The sequence below is a fragment of the Hippopotamus amphibius genome, chromosome 11 (genome assembly GCF_030028045.1).
Source record: "Hippopotamus amphibius kiboko isolate mHipAmp2 chromosome 11, mHipAmp2.hap2, whole genome shotgun sequence".
Taxonomy (NCBI): Eukaryota; Metazoa; Chordata; class Mammalia; order Artiodactyla; family Hippopotamidae; genus Hippopotamus; species Hippopotamus amphibius.
The window spans coordinates 66,670,635-66,681,152 of record NC_080196.1 but is presented as its reverse complement, the minus strand read 5'-3'; positions in this window follow the sequence as shown (position 1 = coordinate 66,681,152).

Here is a 10,518-nt window from a genome sequence, read left to right as displayed (position 1 = left end):
ACCTGTTACAAATTTGTCAGCAAGGAAAATAACTCAATGTGAAGAAACTTTTGAGGAAACAAAATACAAATGAGATAAGAGCCTTAAGAGGGACTTCCCTGGTGGTGCAGTGGTTAAGAATCCACCTGCCAATGCAGGGGACACAGGTTTGAGACCTGGGCCGGGAAGATCCCACACGTCGTGGAGCAGCTAAGCCCATGAGCCACAACTACTGAGCCTGCACTCTAGAACCTGCATGCCACAACTATTGAGCCTTCATGCCACAGCTATTGCCTAGAGCCCATGCTCTGCAACAAGAGAAGCCCGCACACCACAACAAAGAGTAGCCCTGGCTTGCTGCAACTAGAGAAAGCCCACGCGCAGCAACCAAGACCCAATGCAGCCAATAAATAAATAAATAAATTTATATATAAAAAAAGAGCCTTTAGATACACTCTATCAAAAATAATTATGCTCTAGGAAAGTCTATCTAAAATAGTCTCTCCATATTCTGGTAACTTGGCATTCTAGACTTGTGCTCGATTAAGTGATGGAAGCTTATGAAATAGCTAGGTCATTCCCAAATAAAATAACATACCAAAACATTAATTACTGAACACTGGCTTACTCTTACAGAGAAACTAAAGATAATTTGGACTATTAATGAATATGTTTGTTGCCATGTTCTCTAAAGTAAGCAAACATTTTTAGAAATTATCACTGGTATTTATGTTCACCAATGTACAGAATGCTAACACAGAGGACAGTTCATGGTTATTTAAGAAAAGTAGGATGTGTGTTTTCAGGAAGACATGAGGGATGGAATTACATTTTATTAAGGAGAAAAAATGTAGGTTTGACCTACAGGTGGCTGTTTCTGAATGGGAAAATAAAGTAATGATACAGAAAGTAACAAAAACTTTTGTGGAAAGTGGACCCCAGGAAAAGAGTTTTGTGCATGGTCAGGACTGACTAAGGTTAAAAATAAATTTAGTTGAGTAAATGAATTTTAGAAGTAAGCTGGTGCAAAACTTGAATTTGGCTTTTCTCTCTGTTAAGAGCACAAGTTTTCTTAAAATGTTGAACTGCTTTTGACAACAGATTTTAAGTTTCATTACCTTTTAAGTGATCTGCTCTTGTTACTTTGGCTAAGTAAATAACTATTGTTTCACAGTGACCTGTGATTCTATCTGACTGAGTATTCTAAACCATTTGTGATATTTTTGACAAAATTTCCTAAAACAAATTCTTTTTTTTTTCCCTGAAACAAATTCTGATGAAGTCCTTTTGACCTCTTGATAACTTTGGGATGTTTCAAAGGGCCCCTGAAACATCCCAAAGAGATATATAAACTAGGTTCATTTGGTATGTTAAGTTACATGGGAAGTATTGTCAAATGAGTAATAAATCTTAGGTTTCAGTGTATGGTAAAATGTTCTCAGTCATAATTCTAGTTATTATTTTAAAGTGTTTTATGTCACATCAGTAACCAAGTTTCTTTGACATTGCAATCAGATTTTAAATGCGCCTTCTTAAGCCTTATGTGATTATAAACCGTTATGGTTTTATTCTAATGCCTTTGCAAAAATGCTTCCTCTTCAAGAAGATCTATAAAAAGGACTTTTGGATAAATACAAGTTTCTGACTTTCAGACCATAATTCTGAACTGGGTGAAAAAATTGAAGAATCCTAATGAGAAACCTGATGGCTTCATAAGCTATTAACAAAAGAGATTAGTTACATAGGACTGAGTAAACTGGTGAATATGGTTATAAATTTTATGATTTCTATCTAAAAAAATTTTCTGGTCTAAATCTGTGTTTTCCAAGTGTATGGAAAAAATTTCCCCTCAAACTGATTATGATTTACAGTAATTTGGCAAATCATACTTTTGTAAGCAGGATTGAAACTTTTATCTTTTCTCTCTATCTGTTCCCTCCAGACATTGGAAGCTCTTAGGTTCCCAACAGCTTTATCAGATAAACTAGAAAGGTTACCTCACTAACATGTATAGAAAACTCAAGGTATTTTGAAGACCTTAAAGAGGGAGGAATTCACCTAGATGTTAGGCAAAATCTGTGATAAGCCCTTAGCATGACTTTCCTAGCCCTGGGAGGTCATTTAAAAGTTCAGTCTGAGATTCCTAATAAAAGTTTCATCGAGTAAAAGGTCTATATGATCAATTACAGTTATATAAATCATCAGGCCAACTTAATTGAGAGCAGACTTATTTTGCAAACAAATTAGTCTTAATTTGGTTACACTTGGTAAAAATGAGGGTAATTTTAGAGAGACAGAGATCATGTTTCAATGAATATTAAGTGCCAGTTTTGCTGATGGAAGTCTGTATTTACTAAGATTTTTTAAAAGGACACTCTCAGTTTGTTTCTGAAGCTTATCTCAGTAATCTCTCTTTGGATGAAAATCAGATGCTCGACAACCTGCAACCAGGCGATTGTGCATACTAGAAATGACATAATTTAAAGGACAATCTCCAACCTGGATGGAAGGACACTTATCAGAGGAGAAACTACACTCACACTAGAATGAGAAGAAGCTGACATCAAAAGTAGACAGCTAGTCCAAGATCCTGGACCTAACTTGTATGAGCATTTATAATGTTTTCTTGATTTCTTGGAGCTTTGTATATGAATCAAATGTTGTCCTATTATGGGCACAATCCCATGCTAATTTAAAAAATCAATCCAGTTGTTGAGTTTGCAGCCAATTATTTCTGACTAGTACTTTTGGGTTACCTTGGTTGATTTCTCCCCTCCAAGGCTCTAATTGGATGGCCCTTAGGAAATTTATTCTAGAGGAAAAAATTTTAGTGCTGTTCAGGGGAATCCTCTCACCTGGCCAAATAATAATACCTGCTCTGACCCCGGCCATAAATTCAAATTTTCTTTTAGGGTTGCTCAGTATCAATCAGAAAGATGAGCTAAGTCCCAAACAAAAGGGAACCTCCCAGGGGCTTCCCTGGTGGCACTGTGGTTAAGAATCTGCCTGTCAATGCAGGGAACACGGGTTTAAGTCCTGGTCCAGGAAGATCCCACATGCAACTAAGCCCGTGCACCACAATTACTGAGCCTGTGCTATACAGCCTGTGAGCCACAACTATGGAGCACGTGTGCCACAACTATTGAAGCCTGCGTGCCTAGAGCCCATGCTCTGCAACAAGAGAAGCCACTGTAATGAGAAGCCCATGCACTGCAAGGAAGAGCAGCTCCTGCTTGACACAACTAGAGAAAGCCTGCGTAGCAATGGAGACCCAATGCAGCCAATAAATAAATAAATAAAATTATATATATATATATAAAGGATATCTCCCACAATTATGGGATGGATTTGTGTGGTTAAACCAGGCTATGATCATTTAAGTTTAAAAGCTCCTCTATGTTGGGAACAATTAAATCATACTAAGGATGATCAGCCTAGTAATATCAGGACGTTAGGCTGGGTGCCTTATGAACAATGCCTACATGTTATTACCCTTAGGGACAGTGATTGGTGTGCAACTGACTGAGTCAGATGACCAGGGCTTCACTGGGTTGCACCTAATGGAACTCTTTGGATTTGTGGTACTAATAATTCATGGTCTTGACTTCCACCGGGATGGATAGGAAGATGTACCCTAGGAGTCCCATGGACTCAAGGTTATATCTGTAACAAATCAGAGACCATTGGTACAAGCTGATGGGTCAAGAAATCTGTATTCCTCTGGTATGACCAGTTAGCAGCTATTTTTGTGCCTTTAATAGGATTGGAGGATGTAATTGGCCATATTGAAGCCTTAACAAAATTCACCCAACAAGCCTTAAATGATAGTAACCAGGCTATTAGCCTATTGAATTCTGAGGTCTCTATGATGAGAAAAGCAGTGCTGCAAAACCACATAGCCCTCGACATCCTTACAGCATCTCACAGAGGCACCTGTGCCATAATTCATACTGAATGCTGTGTTTTCATACCTGATGAACCTTCTAACACATTTAATGAAGCATATGAAAAATCAGATTTCTGCCTCAAGCAACCCACTCCCAAGTCTTGACAACCTCTTCAAAAACTGGTTTGGCATAGGAAGCTCTTGGCTTAAATATTTACTTATAACTCTATTAATGTTATTAGCTATATTCTTTGTATTTTGCCTGTTTTACAAGATTATTGTTTCTTGTACTACCAAATGTGTGACAAAAATGTTGATGACTAGGTGACTTGAAACAGTTGATCAAATATATAGTTCTGTATGTGATCAATAATTGTAATAGTGCTTTTCTAGATATGGGAAGATACAACAAGAGAGAACTTTTCCTAGACCATAACAGATTAGGAATACAGGTGGCCCAGAGAACTCTGAGCTTTGTTGAAAAGACCTAACCCAGTAATAGCACATTGAGTGGCCTATCAGCGAAATCTTTGCCAGACCTAGGAATGAGCCTTCCTAGCACCGTGGGATAAAATGCTCATGGAATGCCTACCAAAGCATGGTCAAATTTATGACCATGAGGGGGCCCTGTCAACTATAAATTGGCACTTGCCATGGGCACTTGTCATCTGCCTCTATAAGGATTAAATCACACAGCACTGCTGCAGTTGCTGACCTTCAAAAGCCCCTGAAGGGAATTCAGGGTGGAGATCAGGAATGAGGCACTCTGTGTTTTAGAAAAACGGGTGGAGCAGGTCTACAGATAGTTAGATGTTTTCAGGAGCTGATTTTGTGAGCCAATCCTTGCATCTGCTCATATCTAGAAAAGCACTAAATCCCTTCATGGTGATGTCTGCTCCTGTGACTAGCAGAAACCCTCTACAAAAATATGTTTGATTGCATGTACTCCTTCTTCACCAAGATGACATACATACTCACCTTCCCCACTACCTCTTCAGAACAGTTTCTCAGAGCTATCTGGGATGCTGTCTCCTGGGCTGCATGCAGTCCTCATTTTGCCCCAAATAAAATTTAACTCATAACTCTCACATTGTGCATTTTTTAAAGTGAATAATAGCCAAAGCAGATGTCACCATTAGTGATGTCAGTGTTTCTCTAGGTATGAGAAGATGCAAGAGTTTGGGCTTATAAAATCTTCTCCTGAAAATATTTAATTATCCGAAGGTCTGTTCTGCCAGGTTTTGTCAGAGCACAGAGTGCCTCATTCCTGATCTCCACCCTGAATTCCTTTCAGGGGGTGTTGGAGGTCAGTGGCTGCAGTGGCCATTGACTTAATCCATGCAGAGGCAGATGGCAATTTTTCAGTTGGCAGAGCCCCTTCGGGGTCATAAATTTGACCACAGTTTTGGGGCATTTCATGACCATTTCATCCCATGGTGCTAGGAAAACTTATTCCCAGGTCTGGCAAAGATTTCACTAATAGGCCACTCGTGCTGCTATTATTGGACTAGGCCTTATGATTAGCCAAAAAGTCTCTGGACCACCTGTCTAGTCTCTTATGGTCCAGGAAAATATTCCCTCTTTTTGCTTCTTCCTGTATCTAGAGTTACACTATTACTATCATTGACCTTATATGGAACTATATATCATTACTTTATCAGAGGCTCAGTCACAAACTTGGTAATGCAAGAAACAACAACTTTTAAAAATAGGCAATATAAAAAATAATATAGCTAGCAGATTAATAAGGTTATAAGCAAGTATGTAAGTCAAGAAATTCCATTAGGTGAAGCCTAGTACATCCCAGGTCGTCTGACTTAGTCTGTTCTGTAGCAGTCCTTATCTTTCAGGGAAATTACATATTGGCACTTGTCCATAGGGTACCTAGCCCAGCTACCTAGTATTACTAGACTGATTTTACTTAGTATGATTTAATTGTTCACAACATACAGGAGCCTTTAAACTTAAATTACCATAGCCTGGTGTTAACTACATAAATCCATCCCATGATTGTGGGATGTCTTCTTCCTTGACTGAAACTTTGCTTGTTGCTCTGATGGAGCTTGAGTAATAGAAGAAAACTCATATTTATGGCCAGGGTCAGAGCAGGCATTATTAATTGGCCAGGTGATGGAATTCCACCTAGTAATATCAATAGTGACCTGAACATGACTATAATTTTTCTTTTAAAGTAAATTTCCTTAGGGCCAACCAAATAGAGCCTTGGAGTGGAGAAATTCACCAAGGAAACCGAGAAGTACTAGACACAAGTTATTGGCCACAAGCCCAACAATTGGACTGATTTTTAAAACTAGCATAGGATTGTGCCCTTGATAGGAAAACATTTGATTTATATGCAAGGGTCCAAGAAGTCAAGAAAACATTATATGTAATCATACAAGTTAGGTCGAGGGTCTTGGGCAAGCTGTCTACTTGTGATGTCTTCTTGTCCTAGTGTGAGTGTAGTTTCTCCTCTGAGCATTGTTTTAAGGTGAATTTGAGGTCAGCTGTTCTCTCTATAGGCTAGTCCAGTGCAGGGGCCCTTTGTGAGTGGAAATTAATCCAAAAGTCAATTCCCTTCAGTTGCACTGTGCATAAGCTAGTTAAAAGTACCTGATAAGGGTCCTTCCCTCCAGGTTGGAGATAGTCCTTTAAATTATGTCTTTTCCAGTTTGCATAATCCCCCGGTTGCAGGCTGTGGGGCATCTGATCTTCAACCAAAGAGCGATTACTGAGATAAACTTCAGAAACAAACTTAGAGTCTGCTTTTAATAATTCAATTTAACTTTACTAGAATTACGACTGATAACATTTTACCAGGACATATCAGAATTTCAGGAACTCTGTATAATTTCTAGAATATGTATATATTAGTAACAATTACCATACAATATAACCTAAGAAGACTTATTACTCATTTGACAATACTTCCCATGTAATTTAGCATACCAAATGAACCTAATTACTTTATATCTCTCTTTGGGATGTTTCAGGGGCCCTTTGAAGCATTCCAAAGTTAACTAGAGGTCAAAAGGACTTCATTAGAATTTGATTTAGGAAGTTTTGTCAAAAAATATCAAAAAGGGTTTAGAATACTCAGTCTGATAGGATCATAGGTTACTGTGAAACAAAGTTATTCACTTAGCCAAAGTAATAATAAAAGATTTCAAAGGCAAACACAGAAGAGAGCACTTAAAAGGTAAGGAAACAAAATCTGTTATCAAAAGCAATTCAATATCTTAAGAAAACTTGTGCTCTTAACAGAGTGAAAAGCTAAATTCAAGTTTTGCACCAGCTTACTTTTATTTATTTATTTATTTATTTATATTTATTTATTTTTAAATTTCTTTATTTATTTATTGGCTGCACTGGGCGTTCGCTTCTGCACACAGGCTTTCTCTAGTTGCGGAGAGTGGGGGCTGCTCTTTGTTGCTCTGGGCCGGCTTCTCATTGCAGTGTCTTCTCTTGTTGTGGAGTATGGGCTCTAGGCATGAGTGCTTCAGTAGTTGTGGCACCTGGGTTCAATAGTTGTGGCTCATGGGCTCTAGAGCACAGGCACAGTAGTGGTGGCACAGGGGCTTAGTTGGCTCTGTGGCATGTGGGATCTTCCTGGCCCAAGGCTGGAACCCATGTCCCCTGCATTGGCAGGAGGATTCTTAACTACTGTGCCACCAGGGAAGTCCTGTACCAGCTTACTTTTAAAATTCATTTACTCAACTAAATTTATTTTAAACTTAGTCAATCCTGACCATGTACAAAACTCTTTTCTTCTCAGGGTTCACTTTCCACAAACCTCCTGTATCACTTTCTGTATCTACTACTTTATTTTCCCATCTAGAAACAGCCACCTATAAGTCAGACTTACTTCCTTTTCCCTTAATAAAATGTGATTCCCTTCCTCATGCTTTCTTTACTGAAAACACATATCCTATTTTCCTTAAGTAACCATGAGCTGTCTTTTATGTTTGCATTTTGCAGATTGGTGAACATAAATACCAGTGATAATTTCTAAAAAACATTTGCTTACTTTGGAGAATATGGCACCAAACATATTCACTAATAGTCCAAATCATCTTTCACTTCTCTGTAAGAGGAAGACAATGTTCAGTAATTAATGTTTTAGTATCTTATTTTACTTGGGAATGACCTAGCTATTCAATAAGTTTCCATCACTTAATTTAGTACAATTCTAGAATGTCAAATTACAAGAATCTGGAGAGACTATTTTAGACAGACATTCCTAAAGCATGATTATTCTTAATAAGGTTTATCTGAAAGCTCTTATCTCATTTACATTTTCTTTCCGTAAAAGTTTCTTCACATCAAGTTACTTTCCTTGCTGACAAATTTATAACAGATATAATAAGATCTTATTTAACTTCTATTAAACCTAGGTACAATAAAAGTATTATACTTAATGTTGGTGACTCTAAGACATTTATGTTAATTAGAACAACAAACTTAAGTATTAATACCAGGTGCTAATTTAATACTGAATATTTCCCAGTTCACATGAACCTGAAATTCATCTAGCTTAATTTCTCTTGTATTTAGAATTGTTTGACTTGTAAGCGCTTTCTTTTCTTTAGACCAATTAAATAGAGCTCATTTACAAATTAACCTCAGCAATATTATCCAAAGACAAAGACACATATTGAGACATAAATATATCCAGACAGACACAACGAGAGATGTAACTTCATTTTCTAAACTTAGTCATTAATCAGATATCACAATATACAATTCACTAGTTTATAAATAACAGTTGGAATAAGCAAATTTTTAAAGGCTTCTTCCTGTTTTCCCCTCAATCTCAGGAATTAGAGATGGTCTAGATAAGTGTTCCTGAGAGCCCTGTCTCAAGGCACAGAGAGAGAAAATCGAGTTTCCTAGTAGGACTTGTTTCCTCAGAGTCAGAATTCTGCAAAGATGTTTGATCAAGCTTGCTTTTACTAACTGTATATGCAAAAGAACCAGTTTTGGAATTTTCAAGAGTTTTACCTAGACCAACTTTCTCTGGAGTCTAAACAAAATGGTGGCCACATAATGTTATCCCATTTCACAAGGCAGAATGGCCATCACAAATCACAACACAGAATATAGAATATAAACACACACAGGCCTGGCCATCCTAATCAGACACTATATTAAACACAAGATTGCAGTCTCTCAGAAAACCTCCTACAGAGACACAGAACTTCAGATCCGAGTACTAACAGAGTAAATGTAAATATCTCAGGTCTTCAAAGATTTCAAAGGGGGTATAGGAGGTCAGGTAAGAGGGGAAGGAGGGGGGACAAAGAGGCATGGCCTTACAGACATCTCTTGCCACCTGCAAACACCCAGGCATTGTAGGACTTTCCCCTGAGCTTCCAGGAAGGGAGGATGGGAGCTCGGTCCTACCAGAAACCAGATACCAGGCCAGAACCAGAATTCGAGTTCTCTGCCTACTGGAGGTGATCAGGCTCTGAACCTCAGATCAGGCTGAGGCCCTTCAACCAGGCTCCTGCATCCAGGACCAGGACAGAAGAGAAAAAGGGTAGGATAGGAGGGGTTAAAGAGGAAAGAGAGAGTAGGGGAAAAAGGTCAATAAAGTCTCTTGTTCCTTACCCAGTCAGGGCAGTCTGGCCAGTTGTCTACATCAGGAGGAGACCAGGGACAAAAGGGTCCCAGTTGCAGCTGCTGGGTCTGGTCCATCAGCGGGCGAGCTGGTCCCCGAGTATCCCAAGTGGTCGGGATGTCAGTCATAGTGAAGAAGAGGTCCCACCAGAGTTGCCATTTGTTGCAGGAAGCGGGACCCCTTCCAGGGCCCGAGAGGGGGCTCTTGTCTAACACTCAGAAATGAATTGTCCGAGGAGACACACGTGCTGACAAAGCAAGAGACTTTATTGGGAACGGGTGCCCGGGCAGAGAGCAGGAGGATAAGGGAAACCAGGAGGACTGCTCTGCCACGTGGCTCACAGTCTCGAGTTTTATGGGAATGGGGTTAGTTTCTGGGTTGTCTCTGGCCAATCATTCTGACTCAGGGTCCTTCCTGATGGCTTGTGCATCTCTCAACCATGATGGATTCCAGCAAGGAGGATTTTGGGAGCTGGGTAGGACATGTGGACTGGCGGTTCCTCTCTCCTTTGGGCCTTTCCCCTATTCTTCTGGTTAGTGGTGGCTTTTTAGTTACATGTTACTTACCAGGACCTCCTATTGTAAAATAACTCATGCAAATTGTTACTGTCTTTGCCTGGTCAGGGTGGGCGGTTTCAATCCATATTTCCCCTAACACTTCTATGTTTTACTACTTTCATATATGTTGATATGTTCAGCAAGAATGGCAAATGTATTTCAACTAGCAGGCAACTCCTTCTTCTAAAATAGGAAAAAGCTAAAAATATGAATCACGTATATCTGTTCTTTATCCTGTTTGCCTGAAACTGGGTACATCATTTGCCAAGCTCAGTGCCAAATGAAAATTTGGAGCCCCTTGTTGAACTTAATCTCAAGGCAGCAATTATAGCAGAGCATTAACCCAAGTGTGGGGCACTTTTTTTTTTTGTTTCCTCTGGTACTTTATTAATTAGGGAGGACTGGTTACAACAGGGATGGAGATGGTGCGGAAGGCCCAGCCCCTACCACCACCATAACCAGCATGTGATACTAAA